This window comes from Carassius auratus, unplaced genomic scaffold (genome assembly GCF_003368295.1).
Source record: "Carassius auratus strain Wakin unplaced genomic scaffold, ASM336829v1 scaf_tig00013124, whole genome shotgun sequence".
Classification (NCBI taxonomy): Eukaryota; Metazoa; Chordata; class Actinopteri; order Cypriniformes; family Cyprinidae; genus Carassius; species Carassius auratus.
The window spans coordinates 1-16,110 of record NW_020524364.1 but is presented as its reverse complement, the minus strand read 5'-3'; the positions used below and the strand labels follow the sequence as shown (position 1 = coordinate 16,110).

The 16,110-nt window shown below is 34.1% G+C and overlaps 1 pseudogene; it reads right to left on the bottom strand.

Moving 5' to 3' along the window:
* Nucleotides 1–151: 151 nt before the first annotated feature.
* Nucleotides 152–13,991, bottom strand: LOC113073860 (intermediate filament family orphan 2-like; annotated as a pseudogene).
* Between the last annotated feature and the right edge of the window lie 2,119 nt (nt 13,992–16,110).

Here is a 16,110-nt window from a genome sequence, read left to right as displayed (position 1 = left end):
AAATTAAAAATACAGATAATTATGTTCTCTGTGATTATTACATGTTAACACACGCTGTACATTTATGGCTTTAAAAATAAACACTAATTAAATATGGTTTTCTCAAACAGAATCATTACAAACAAAATAAAAAGGACGTCGACAAAGCAAATGAATCAATTCAGTTTATTTATTTTTTTGACCCCAGCACCAAATACATTCATTATTTTGAAACATACACCAGTAGCTCACACACCAGGAAAATTCATTAGCAGCAAAAACAATAATAAAGACAACATAAAAATGTTCTCATGTACCTATACTGATCATTTCTGATGTCATTATCATCAAATAAAAAGAGAAGGATTGAGGCCACAGATCTTGTTAAAATCAGAAACGGAAACCCTTTCTTCTTTCAGTAAAACCGGCTGATGCTGGTATGATGATGATGGGGGTCTAATGAACTGGTGTTGCTTTATAAGAAATTACAGATTCAATTCAAAAGTAATTGTGCAAAGTAATTGCACTCAGCTTGGCATTTGGGCAAAACCCGGCTTTGCAGATCAAAATCTGAGCTCATACGGTCAAAACCCAAGAGGATGAAAACATCTGACTTGTTTCATCTTCTGTCTGATGAACTAAATATTTTTTTTTTACTAATGACCGCATCTGATATTCTGTACATTCACTGATAAAGGCAAATCTTGATGTGAATGCAATTCATTAACCGTTCTTAACTCTTTGTGTGTTCCGCTCATTTTAACCCAGAGAGGATTTTCTTTTTCCTGAAAATCCTAGGTATTGATTTCGAATTGGACTAAAATTGACTGACCTTATCTCACAGAGATGGTGTCACAACTTAAAATCTACTATAACAAAAATTTTTATGTTAAATTTTGTAGTTTTATGCTTGTAGTCTTCTTCAAAAATTACCGTCTTACAAAAAAAAAAAAAAAATCCTTAGAAATTTCCTCTCGTTATGCTATGTTATTACCAAATATTGTATTCAGTCTTTTAATTAACTTGTTTTGCTTGAATTAGAACAGGTTTGAGCTAATGTACTTGTTTTGGAGCAAACATTGACAGAATTACCCACAAATAATACTTTTTTACTTAAAAACTGAGGTGAATAAACTCAGATGACCAGTCGGTTCCTAAAAAGAAACACAAAACCTGATTCCATGATTCAGTAAGACTGGGTTACATTAAATCTGGATTACTTAATCAGATTCCAGAAATTATGTATAATGCAGTCAGGTGACTGTAATTATACAGGCCACACAATTTGTTTAATTTGACAATTTTATGATTTAATTAATTCACCTCAAGAACCTTGGTTTGTAAGTAATCTACGCAGCGCTGGAGATTAAAGCTTAATGAGAGATTTACAAGCAATTTTTAAAATGCTTTTCATTTTTAAACGGGAACGCCAATTAAGGTAAGAAAACAGCATATTTGATTTAAAGACAAAGTGTTAGGCCTGAAACTATACTCTATGCAAATATGAGAAGTCAAATGCTACACAAACTCAATTTTGTGTTGTTGTGTTTTGAAATGTATCAGGTATGTTTCTGGCTTTATGCTTATGATAGTTTGCACTATATGACCCCATCATTGCAGAAATTGTAACCTACATTTGTTGCCATTTTGTGCTTTCCTTTAATTTACAAAAACACAAATATGATGACGGCATTACTTTCTCATCCAGTTTCAGTTCATTCTGAATAGAAGCACTTCTAAAAGATGTTGACCAACTCATACTTTTGCTTAGGATACTTTACAGAGATAATTCTCACTTTTTTCTATAAAACGCCATGAACACAATGGAATTAAATAATAATAATAAAAATAACATAACACTTTTTTTCAGCATATTATTTTGTGTGATAATTCACCTTGTGATGCTGGCATTTTCCCATTTGTTTGTTCAAAAACCATTCAATTGGTTTTGAAAAGAGACATCTGACCCATGTTATGGATTCAGATTCAGACAAACAAAATAGCTTGATTTTCACCATAAGCATGAAAAAGTAGGCCAACATTGTTTCAAAAGGCAAAGACTTGTATAAGTGCATGTTTAATTTTGCCGGGAAAAGCATCCAAATTAACCCCAGATATCCAGAACATTATAAAATCAGATGAATTTTATATATTATAAAATTCAAAAGCCAGATTTTCCAATCTTTGATAAATTAGGAAATCAAGTACACAAACTAAATTGCAAAATTTACAGATGATTTGATCATATATGATACCAACTCGAGCTAAATTAATATATTGTAAAATTAATAAACACAAATGATACCCACCAACTTATATACTATAAAATATATATTTTTTAAAACCCATATTTTGACCTTATAATAACATCATAGAGCTTATAATTAAATCACTGATTAATTTAATAAAAACAATTTTCCCATATTTCAGAATAATAAGGAATGTACACTACAGGTCAAACTTTTGGAATAATTCATTCTCTTCTGCTCACCAAAGCTGCATTTATTTGAGCAAATATCGTGAAATATTATTAAAATTTAAAATAATAATTTTATGTTGTAATATATTTTGAAATATAATTTATATCTGTGATCAAAAGCTGAGTTTCCAGCATCACTCCTCCAGTCTTCAGTGTCACATGATCTTCAGAAATCAGTCTAATATGCTGATTTACTGCACAAGAAACATTTCTGATTATCATCAATGTTGAAAACACTTGTGCTGCTTCATATGTTTGTGTTTTGATGAAATACGGAGCAGGAGAGACTCTCAAAAACATTTTAAAAATCTCAATTCTTCCAAACATTTGACCAGTAGTGTATAAAATGCTAAAATATAAGCAGCCAGAAAAGACCATTATATGAACAAACCATATCCATTAAAACAAACCTGAATCTGTATGGAACAGTGGCCATTGTGAGGGCTTAATGCCAAAATTAAAATTTCGTAATTTTTGCATCTACATATATTTATAGAAATGGGTATAATTTCAGATACACCCAACATGGTCTATATACAATCAAAACCTCCACCTGAAAACTCTTCTAATGATATAACCTAACAAAGAAACTGCTTAGACATCAAGAAAGTCCTCATACAATCAACAAAATATATATCTGATCATTTCCCCCATGATCATGATGAGTGCTTTAGAAAGAAGTGGAAATGCAGTAAGGCCATTCAAAATGAACCTGCGATGTATATATAGGCACATAGTTCTTTAATATTTGAGATATTGATGTGTGTAACCCTTTAAAAAGCTGCAATCATCATTGGTTGGTGTTTAAAATGATGGGACACTGTTCCACAGATTCTGCCATTCAGTGTGTAAACATTAAAACATGTGAACGTAGTACATAACACATCAAATCAAACCCAGCTAACAGGGAACGTTTTGCTAATGTTCTGCCAAGGTTCTTTCAGTAAAACAGACATTCTTTTTTTTTCTGAAATGTTTCAGTTTTTTAAAATGTTACTATTTGTTTCGGAAGGTTCAGAGAACATTCAAAAGTAACATTTCCATAATGTTTGCAAAATCAGAAAATGGAATGTTCTTTTAACATTCGCACATCCAGAAAAAAAAGAAAAAAAGGTTTTAACCATCTGGAGCTCTTCTTTGGACAGGTAAAAAAAGATCTAATTATTATTATTTTTTATTTCAATTAAATTAATGGACTATATTTTAATCAAATAATGTTTTTATTTCATATTTTGTATTTTTAGGGGATTTTATTGTGCTCAATTATATGGTATTATATTTATGCAGTAATTATAATCAATTTATTTACCTGTTAGCCAGTTATTGACCAAAGACCTGAAAATTACATTACATACGTAAATCTTGAACGCGTAGGAGCACAAATTTTGGTCTCTTTCTAAAAAAAAAGGCACTCCATAGATATTTCTGAAGTGAAAAACAATGAAAAATGTTAGACTTTATTCTTACAACACATATTTTCCGAAACATGTTTTACTTTAAAAATGCAATTTAATTAAAACTATAATTTTAAAGAGGTTATGTTCCATTTTTGAAGTTGATCTTACAAAAAAAGAGCTTTTAGTAAGATTTTCTTTGAGCGCAGTACCAAACGTCTCCACTAGATGAATTTCGCTTCACATTCATTTCCAATGTGGACATTTTTGACCACAAAAAGTACAGGTCAGACTATATTTTTTGGATGATGTACATTATTTATTTATTTATTTCACATAGCAAGTGCCAAAACCTTTACCAAGATTCATTCCATTCTGATGAAGTAAAAAAAATCTTAAAAGACAATTTTTGGGTGAAAAAATGACTGAAGAGCACCAGAGGGTTAAAAAATTTAGTTGAAAACTTGACATTTTGATGATTAGAGAACATTCAGAAATAACTGGGAATGTCAGCAAAACATTCATAGAGTGTATTTTTGTTAGCGGGGAAAACACAGATCACAAAATAAGGCTGATTGCATAGAACACAAGCTTTTTCCACATTCACCAACTGGATCGGGGCTTAAAGGCCAAAATACTTCTGCAGTAAACTGTTGATTTCTCAAATAGTTTTTAGAAAAATAAAAAGCCACTAATATTAAGGAACTCATTCTGATGTGTTCAGTCCGTTTTGGGCTGATTGGCTTTCAGTCTTGTGTATCACTCACACTGTGTGAACGTTTTCCGGTTTCTTATCGAGATTTGGGGTTTGATCAAGTGTATTGTGTTATGTATTTTAGCTGGGATCGATCTGATTTGTAGTCAGGCCGTCCCGTGACAGCTGTGGCACCGTGTGACGCATCGATATTGATGTCTAAGCACAAAAACAACCCTCATTATCTCCGCCCCACTCTGACACGGAGACGTTAAAGCACCTACAGGATTTGTGGGAGTGGGCTCTGTCCCTCAGTGTAATACCATTGGTCGATTGCTGGGAGGCCCGAGAGCTGATTGGAGCTCGGTGGGAGGAAGAGGGCGGGGCCAGACTGGGCAGGTATCAGCTGATTGGCCCCTCCGTCTCTCCGTCCTTGTCCGACTCCTCTTGTATCTCGTCAGTGTTCCCTGAGTCACTGCTCGCGGATGAGCTGATGGAAAGAGAATTTCTGAAAGAGAAGGAGAAGATGATTAAAATAATTTGGATCTTAGATCAGCACTATAAGCTGTTTTTCTTAGCAGACAGCCCTTTAGTGATGCTGTGAAATCACCTGCCACCCTTGATCATTCTCCTGCAGGTCTCCATCTGTACGTCCAGCCCTCGCTTCATGCTGCACATCTCCATATACTCATGCAGATGTCTGTTCATGTCACTCTTAGCCGTGGCCAACTCCATCTGTGTGATCACAGACACATTCAACCTCAGTAAGAGGTCAAACACAATCACAACCAGTCTCGCTAGCACAGTCTAACCTCGATTTGTCCGATCGTCTTCTGATATTCCTGCTCTCTGGTCTTGAAAAGAGACTCGGTCTCATCGATGAGATTTCCCAGACTGCAATCCTGAGACATGTGACACACAACGGCTTATTTCACTTATCTGTACAAATGTGCTGAGAACAACACTGAAGAAATTAGAAGAAATTCATACATTTATTATGCAACGTTGCATTACAGTGATCCAGTAAAGACTTTTATAATTTTTCAAAATATTTCTATTTTAAGTTAATGCAGTTCTTTTGAACTTTCCTTCTCAAGCAGTTTTTAAAATTAGTTTGCACAAAAATATGAAACAGCAAAACTGTTTTAAACATTGATAATAATCAGAAATGTTTCTTGAGCAGCAAATCAGCATATTAGATTGATTGCTGGAAATTCAGCTTTTGATCACAGAAATAAATTACATTTTAAAATATATTCATATAGAAAACAGTTATTTTAAATTAATATATTATTTCACATTTTTACAGTTTTTCCTGTATTTTTAATCAGAAGAATGCAGCCTTGGTGAGCCGAAGAGTCTTCTTTGGAAACCAGTCGAGTCATTTGAACAGCAGTGTATAGAGCTGATAAATGTAAGCTCACAGTGTCGTGTGCGTCTCCGTTGGAGTCCGGGGCAGCGCTGCTGTTGGTGAGGCTGTAGGGCATGTTGTAATTGTTGAAATCCTCCCATAGCAGCAGCGTATCATCGTTCTCTTCCCATGTCAAACTGTCACAGTCATCATCCATCTCAGACGTCTCCCGCCTAGCAACAAATGAGTTATCTGAACAATGTCTGCGTGTGAGGAAAGAGAATGGGACAGAAAGAGAGGAGAGAGAAAGAGCAGGCAGTGAAGACAGTCACAGGACCAGAATGAAGACAAGCAAACACATACTGACGTACATGACTCCCAAATCTGATTTTTTCCCCCTCACTGTTAACAGCAAAAATTGCACTTAAATTTTCAAGTGGAAATTGGGTATGCATTTATTGTTTTGCAATGTTGATGTTTTTTATTAATTATTTTAAAGCATAATTTTACCCTGAAAAGCCTGATATGAAAAATAGGTCAGAAAAAAGTGTGCTTGTGTCTTTTTGTTTGATGAGTATCATCTTCAAGACATCAGGATTATATAGCTCATATAATATTATTAAGTAAGAATACAGAGGAAAAAACAACTTAGTTTTACTCAAAGGCAATAAATATGCCATTTGGTCAAATGCTGATATTTATATGGTCAAAAAGTACGATGAAGTTCAGAAAGCTTGTAATGTAAATCAATGAGAACAGAATACTTACATAAAATGATATAAATATCAGTTGTTACTTTGTATCTCCCAATAACATGTCTTTTATTATCAATGCTCTGTAGTTTTAAAACATATAATTCAATGCCATGTTGATTGGGAGATGAACAAATAAATGTTGCTCAAAAACCAGATGATCTAATAACTTTATGAATAAAACATAACTAACTGTATGGATAATCGAGTAAATCGAAGTTTCTTCAGTACAGTAAGTGTTCATCTTGAAATATTACTAATAATATAAAGTTTTTCTTACATTTACTTAATACAAATCTGTAAAGATCTCACAGCAAAAAGACAAAAGACCCATAACCTGAAGGTGGATGTTTTTACAATTACATTAAAAGGACTTTCTAAAAATAATACATATTACAATACATGTGCAGTCTTTACCATGGTAAAGCCTCTATATACCACATCACATGGCATAATGTAATGCAAAATGCTGTATTTGATGCTATCTGTCTTTATAAAACATCTCAATCATAAATATGTTACCAACTAACATGATCTGACATTATTCAACATGCAACACTGTTTTTTTTTGTTTTTTTTGAGTGAAATATTTATTGAAGTTTTGACTTCTTATTTATTTTTTATTTTTTACATTTATTTATTTTATTTTTTTGCATGCATGTCAAATTAGATGTCTTGCAATTAATAACGGCGTACAATATGAGCCATTTTTCTGCATGTGCAGAACCTTAAAAATATCAGATTTGGGGGAGAAAATCGTAGTCAGGCACTTTGGCTTGTACTACAATAGCTAGGTGAAAGTGTGAAAGTGAGAATCAGAAAAACACAGAAATATCAGCTTTACGTGATCATGACATCAAAGTGGAGAAAGATTAACATTCATATCAAACACATGGAGAAAGAGCAGCCTGTACGTTTCCCCCAAAATTGCTCAAGCGTGCCTGCAGTTGTTTGCTTCACCACTAGGAGCCTCCAGAGTAATCATGAGATGATCTCAAATCTCAGACGGAAACCTGAATGTGTTTTGGTTGTGGGGACTCACAGATGGTTGATCATGCGCTTCATCTCATCGGTGATGTTAACGGGACGTCCTCCTCCGAGGAGCTGGGATCTGCATCCATCTCTGAGCTTTCCTCATCTGAGACTGGCTTCTTCTCCTTCTTTTTGCACACCACAGCCGTCTGAAATACACAGATATATTACAGGCTAGGGGTGTGTGATACGGACATAAAATGTTAAAATGTAAGGAGAGCTGTTTTTATGCTGGTAAATATGACACAAAAACTGCATATAGGTTTTCTGAATAAATCATTGATTCAAATGATTTGTTCAAAGACAGATTCATTCAGAAAGACAAACACCACAGTGTTGCTCTGAGACACGCAAATGTTCTGCTCCAGCTTTATTTGGAATTATTTGTTGTTGGTGAAACAGAGAAAACATATTTAGTTTTCATAACTTGAATTATAGTTGCGTTCTATTCTAATAGGCTATTCTAACATGTCTCAAGATGTGTTTTATAGTTATTTTTGGTTTGTTCTTCCCACCCTGTCTGCTGGTGCTCTGGATGGACTGATGTTGAACATCTTGGACATGTCCTCTGAGTTCCTCTGCTGGGCCACGTCACACAGTTTGGCCGTGATGTCGATTCTCCTGCAGATGTCCATGTCTACCTTCATGGCTTTCTCCTGAATCTTGGTGTCGAGGTCGGACATTTGCTAAACAAAGATTCAAGCAGAAAAAAAAACGATTTCTGTACAAACAATGAGTTTATGATGCAGAAGAAACCACATTTGCAGTTGCAGTGTCAGTTTTGTGCTTAGTCATGATGCATGTTTGTCTTCAAAGTCTGGTTTATGAACATCAGCAGTTTTTTAAAAAGCAATAGTCACTGTATTATTTCGCTCATGCCTCCAGATTTACATGAATGCAATGTACACACTGTAAAATCCTGGGCTATGTCAATATTTGATTTGGACAGCCATATTTATTAACAGGCATGTTTATATATATATATATATATATATATATATATATATATATATATATTTTTTTTTTTTTTTTTTTTTTTTTTACATAAAAAAAATGTATGTTCATATTTTTAAATAATAATAAAAAATAATAATATAAAAATGAAATTGTAATTATTATTTTTTTTTAATAAGTATAGATCACTTACTTAAAAATACACCATACTGTACATAAACTAATTGTTCAGTTTGGTTCATAAAAAATAAATTCAAAAGAAAAATAATTTTTCAGGAGTGAATTGGTTTGGAAAATGTAGTTGTCACATGTAAATAATTTAATGGAGTGTTTCAACAGCGTCACTGAAAAGTGTATTTAACTGCAGTGTGTGTGTGGCCATAATGTATTTAGTTATGCAGATTAAAACCCGAGAAACTCTAATTCTCTTAACAAAAACTAACAATGCTACAAGATCATGCTAAATCATTATAATCTCTACTAAAACATCAATTAAAATCTACAAACAAGTCATCAATCAATGTCATTGCACACAGACGCTCAGACCAACAAGTTAGTCTTGTGGTAAATCCACAGGCACGCAACAAACATGAGCGGTTCATTTCACCTGAAGGCCACATGAGAAACAGTTGCTCTGATTTATTTGTTCTGCATGGAGAAGAGGAGGAGCCCGAGCAACAGAAACATTGAGGTACAAATTAATAATAATAATAATAAAGAACAGAATAAAAAAAGAAACTCGCAATTCTGACTTTCCTCACACTTCTGAGAAAATAAAGTTTGAAGTTTATGTCTCACAATTCAGAAAACATAATTTGTATTCCAGGTTTATAACTTGCAAATACCAGATATAAAAATGCAATTCTGAGAAGAAAAGCCCAAAATTTTCATGAAAAATGGTAGAATTGTGAGACAGTCACAATTACCTTTTTTTAATAAGATATAAACTCGCAATTGTGAGAAAAAAAAACTGAATTGTGAGATTCATTTTAAGTTTCATTTTATATATGTTATTCTTTGACAGAATCAAGCTTGCCGCAGTTCTACACAAATTATATATATTTTTTCAAGTTCATTTCTCACAATTTAGACTTTTCTTCTAAGAATCGCTAATTTATATCTTTCAAATGCAAGTTATATACTTGTAATAAGATTTGCAAAAAGAGTTTATATCTCTCAATTCTGACTTTTTCCTCAGAGTTACAAGAAAGTCTGAATTGACCGTTCGCCGAGAGTTTGATTGACAGGTGATCTGACCAATCATAACACTGAATCTGCCATATTGTCCGACGAATAAACCAGACGTAGATTTACATTGGTGGACTTGAACTTGAAAAATGGTGTGTTTTGACATCTTTCTGCGGTTGAGATGACACTTCTGATGTTCATTCATGTTTATTTTGTGCTATAACTAGTAGTAAAGAGGAAGAGATGATCGCTCTTGCTTGTCGTCCTCTTTGCTATGCGATGTATTTTTAACTATGTGAGAACATGATGTGTGTGGCGTGAACGCACCATGGTTGTTGGACATAGCTGCAGTAACTAATGGGTATTAAATTGTGAGATAAAAGTCATGATTCCTGTTTTCATTTTTTATTCAATGGCGGAAATACGCTTCCATCGAAACCGATGCATATGAAACAAATCAGGGCAATTGTTTTTCCTCATTAAAATTCAGTCCACTCAGTGCTTTCACAGATCACATCTTGCATTCTCTCTTACTTTCAGGTCCAGGATTTTCCTCCGGTTTTCTACGGCTCTAGAGTGGCTCCGTCCGCCAGCCTTTATGAATAATAGCGATTTCAGTTAACAGCTTTTATTGTTCCTAAACTCTGACACTCGAGTGAGTGACTGGCTGACAGATGAAGAGAAGGTGAGTAACTCTAATCATTAAGCTGTCAATTCGGGTGACATGTGGATAAACGGTTTATTCATTCCTCACCGTCTAGATCAGCCGGTTCAAATCGAAGGCGTGTATGCGTGAGATAATGATATTACGACACAATGAGACTCAAAACAGAGCTCTGTTTGTCTGTGTATTGTCTCTGTGTTTCTGCAGAGGGGAAAAGAGCAAATAAAGCGGAGCGAGTTTCACGGAAAACAACCAGTCACAGAGATTAAAACCTGATTAAAAAAACTCAGATCCTTATCAAATGTGGTAAAACATCATCCATCATCCGTGGACTGAAAACACTGTGATCTGAAGGTGTGATAAAACAATACAATTACACTGATCTTCAAGTGTCTGTGATATTTTGGGCTCTAGATATGGAAATACTCACATCGCTCATAAGGCTCTTGAACACCACCAGTTCAGCTTTCAGTCTTTCGACCTTCTCGTTCAACTCGTCCTGAATGGCTTCGGATTCGTTTACGTTCTGAACAAACACGCACATGAGAAACGTGAACACACAAAGCAACAGAGGAATACATGAAATATAATGTAAGACGACACGTCACTCAAGCGCTCAGGGTTTAACCGGTTAGTTTATTCTAGTTAGTTGGTACGTTAGTAGTATCTAGCAGCCAAAACATCTCCACTGACAAGCATTGAAAGTAGTCATCTACATACTGGTCAAAACAAGTCTCTTCTGCTCACCAAGGCTGCATTTATTTGATCAAAAATGTAATAAAAAAAACAGTAATATTATTCAATTTAAAATAAGTGTTTATATTAAAATATATTTCAAATGTAATTATTCCTGTGATCAAAACTGACTTTTCTAAATTTGATTATATTTGATTGTTTATTCAATAATAAAATATGTGCATTTATTTTAATTGGTGATGCTCCTTTTTTCCATTTAGTGCACTATATATATTATATATATATATATATATATATATATATTACAGACAGATCTTCATGTTAAAATGCCATGAGCACACACTTTCTGAAAAAAAAAGGTACGAAAACTGTCTACAATGGTACATGGTACAAATATTAATACCATTGAGGTACCAATATGTACATTTTAGGTTCTCATATGTATCTTTAAGGTACTTATATCCCCCATTAGGGTTAAATAAGGTACAAAAGTGTAGCTTTTGAAAGATACCACCTCAGAGACAGCTTTTGTACCTTTTTTTTTGGAGTGCATGACGACATGAACACAACACACTCTCTCCCGTCTAATGAAAAAGGTTGGAGAGGAAATCCATATAAGTGAGGGCAGTTTTGGGATTCTCTCCTCTGCAGTTTGCTGACCCATAATCCAACACAAACACAGATGCAGCCGTGTATTGATTTTCCCGCTGCATCAGCAGAGGATGGATCTTGTTTCTTGGGGAATGTGGTGAGTTTGAGACTGACATGGATGCAGCACTGGGCCACGTGGGCATATTTAAACACTCAAACTCTTAAATGCATCCCATTTACAGCCTTGACCCAGATTGTTTGAGTACACACACACACACACACACACACACACACACACACAGTCATTTATATTTGCTCAGATCACATGAGAAGATAGTCATTGTGTATTTTAGCATGCACACACTCACATACTCTATAGGGGTCATTTCAAGGAGCTCCAGATTTAATTTGATCATTTGCGGTTTAGGATGTTCTGGGTGGTTGCTTATTTTTGCAACTTTAACATTTCTCAGATCTCTGACTTTTTATTGCAGGCTTGAATCAATCTGAGCACAAACTGAGACATTGTTTGGAGGAGAAACATGTAAGAATCCATACAGCAAAATTAGTTGTTACATTAAACAAAAAATGACCAAACTTTAATTTTTTAAAATACATTAATATATTTTGACACATTTTTACTTATATTTTCTCATATACTTTCTGACTATTTTAATATATATATTTCAATATATATATACTTTGGACATGCATTGACTCTGGCCCCTTTGAAGTATGTTTGCTAATATTTTCTAATGCATTTAATTTAAATATATGTACAATGATAATACAAATACCTTTTGCATTGACCCAACAATTAATTTTAAGACTGGAAATGTTTTAAAATATTTTTCCTGTCCTCTGAAATGTTTTTAAATATATTTCCTCAGAGAGTTTATATGTACTGTACATTTTAGTTTTTTATTTACATTTATTTTATGTAGATTAAGCATTCAAAACGTATTTTAAATGTTTTTTTTCTTCAATATATTATCTCATATAGTGTTTGTCCATTTTATATAAACAAAATTCAGTGTAAATATATGCACATACTCAAAATACATAAATACATTGCATCACTTTTTTTTCTTAGATGGAAATGCATTTTGGCATTTAAAGGTTTAAACTACAAATATTTTACATTTGGAAAATATATTTTCTCAAAGGGACAGTTCATCCAAAAATGAAAAATTCTGTCATCATTTACTCACCAGCACAAACCTTTCTTTAAATCTGCTGAATACAAAACAGTTGATGGGAGCCACTGACTTCCATAATATTTATTTCCATAAGTCAACGGGGACCAGAAACTGTTTAGTAACCAACACTCGTCAAAACATCTTTTGTGTTTAACACATAAAGGTTTGGAACAGAATGACAGAATTTTCAGTAAAACAATCTCTTTAGGAAAATATTCTACATATATTTTGACCAGATAAATATATATATTTTGCCTGAAAAGAATCCAGTTATTGTGAATAGGAGAAAGCTTGAGAAGATCTTATTTGTGCTTTACATTTGGGGAAAAACATGTTGAATTCTGCCTTTTTAAGTGTATAATGTCAGCATGTTCTCCTGCATCATGGATCTGGATGTGGACACTCATGTCGTAGGTTTCAGCTACAAGGTCGTCAAGTGAGAAACCCACGTCATATAAAGTCATTAGTGTCACAGTGAGAGAGTCTAGACGGCTGGAGCGAAGGTGAGCTCACCTCCTGAAGCGTCTGCACCATCGACTCCATCTGTTCTCTTCTCGACAGCTCCTCCTCCCATCTGCAACACAGCACACACCTCTGATGAGTCTGAACATTACACTATCAGTCATTTTATATCACAGTTATCTTATAAAATCACAACTTTGCCTCAAAACTAGTCTTAAGTCACTGGGGTATATTTGTATATTTGCAATAGGCAAAAATACATTGTATAGCTGCTTCACAGTAACAAACAGGACATTAACAGAATCAGTGATGCAACCTTCAGCTCTAAAAAGACAACAGTGTCATTATTCAGCTCACAGTGTATATTAACAGAAAGCAGTCCTGCCCAATGATAGCTATGCAGATGGTTCATATTGTGTTCATATATCGGTTCCCCTTTGGTCTCATTGATCGTCGAGCTCAGGAATCCTCCGGTAAACCCTGGGCTGTGCTCCGCTGGCGTCTGTGGTCTGTGTGCCCATCCCAAGGTGTCTGGGACGGGCCGGATCTGAAACCCAATACTGCACTCTGACAGACAGAGGAAAACCAGCACAACCAGACCAAAGGGGAGACTTATGGGTTGATTCTTTATACCTAATTCATCACCTGAGATACAGCAAAAATTTACTTATTCTTATGTGATGCCATTAGGAATTTGTTAAATTAAATCAATAAATTATATTTAAATTAAATTAATTTATTTAAATATAATTACTAATTAAATAAATTAATTGTATATATATATATATATATATATATATATATATATATATATATATATATATATATATATATATATATATATATATATATATATAAAAATTTAATTTAATAAATTATTATGGAAGCTTGTTTCTGCCACTGAATAAAACTTTTTATTATAACTTTTTATCTTTTTCCTCAGCAATGTGAGTTTATATCTCGCAAAAACTGTTAATTTTTTTTTTTTTTTTTATCTCAAAAGACAGTATTGGTATAAAATTGTGATATAAAACGTTGCAATAAGCTATCTTTTTTTATCTTATATTCAGTGGCGGAAACAAGCCTTCCATATATTATTTCATTTGGGATCAGTAGTATTTATTTTTAAGACATTTTATACCTAGAATACACTTTTATACTTTGAATAATTTTATTTAGTGAGGATGCATAAGTCACTACTTTCAAAAATATGCTGTGATTGGCTATTTGATTATTATTATTAAATTAAATGTATTATAAATCACTATATAACAAGGTTAGGTTATTGTGTATTCTGTGGTCTCTGTTTGGGTTAGGGTAGGAAATGACAAACCACAACCCCGAGAAATGCTCCTGAAAGCACTCAAAGCATTACTTAAATTCATACATCTGTTTCTTAAAGCCTGGAAACTATGAGTGACAGCTGTAAAGAGGCAGTTAATCAAGCGTGGAGACAGAACTGCAGAACAGCTCTGTGTGCCGGAGGGACTCTTTCTACAGACCATCAAATCATTTCTGAGGCATCACTCCCTGTGACTACAGCAACGCTCGAGCCCAGCACTAAAACAGCGTATTGAGCAGATGAAGCACTCGATCACATTTACTGCCGGCTCTGAGCCGCTTCACTGTTACTACGAGGAGGTAAACAGTACACACTCACACACTCACACCGCAGACGCAGAGCTGCTGGAGGACACTCAGCCATGTGATGTCAGCTTACTCATTAGGGTGAGGGAAGTGGAAACTTTCCCTCAAGACACACACACACACACACACACGTGCGCTATCAAACACACATAAAAGACACTTCAGGAAATCACATGCCGTCACAAAACACACCACAACGCACACCTTTCCTGTTGTGGCAGAAAACACATTTAAAACCAAGGAAACCGCAGAAAAGATCATAAACTACAAACACTATAGTCTATCCATCCATCCATCCGTCTATCCATCCAATCCATCCATCTATCTATCTATCTATCTATCTATCTATCTATCTATCTATCTATCTATCTATCTATCTATCTATCTATCTATCTATCTATCGTGTGTTCGTTTTATCATTCCTAATCATCCATCCATCCATCCATCCATCCATCATACTATCATATATCTATCCATTTATGCCATTCTATCTATTCTTCCATCATTCTATTCATTTAACTACGGTTTTATTCATCCATCCATCATTTCATCATCTATCTATCCATCTGTCATTCTATCTATTGTTCAGTCCATCCATCCATCCATCATTTTATCTATCCATCTACCTATCATTCTATCCATTCTTCCATCATTCTATTAATTTAACTATCGTTTTATTCATCCATCCATCATTTCAACATCTATCTATCCATATGTCATTCTATCTATTGTTCTGTCCATCTATCCATAACTTTATCTATTCATCCATCCATTTATCCTTCATTTTATCTTCCCATTGCACATCTATATATGGCTTTTATCCATCTAATTCATCCATCCATTGCTCTATCCATCTATAGTTCTATCAATGTATTGCTCCATCCATCCTTCATTCATTGTTCTATCATTCTATTAATCCATCAATCCATCCAGCATCCTATCATCTACCTATCCATCTATCTGTCATTCTATCTATTGTTCTGTCCATCCATCATTTTGTCTACTGGAGTTCACTGGAGTTCATCAGC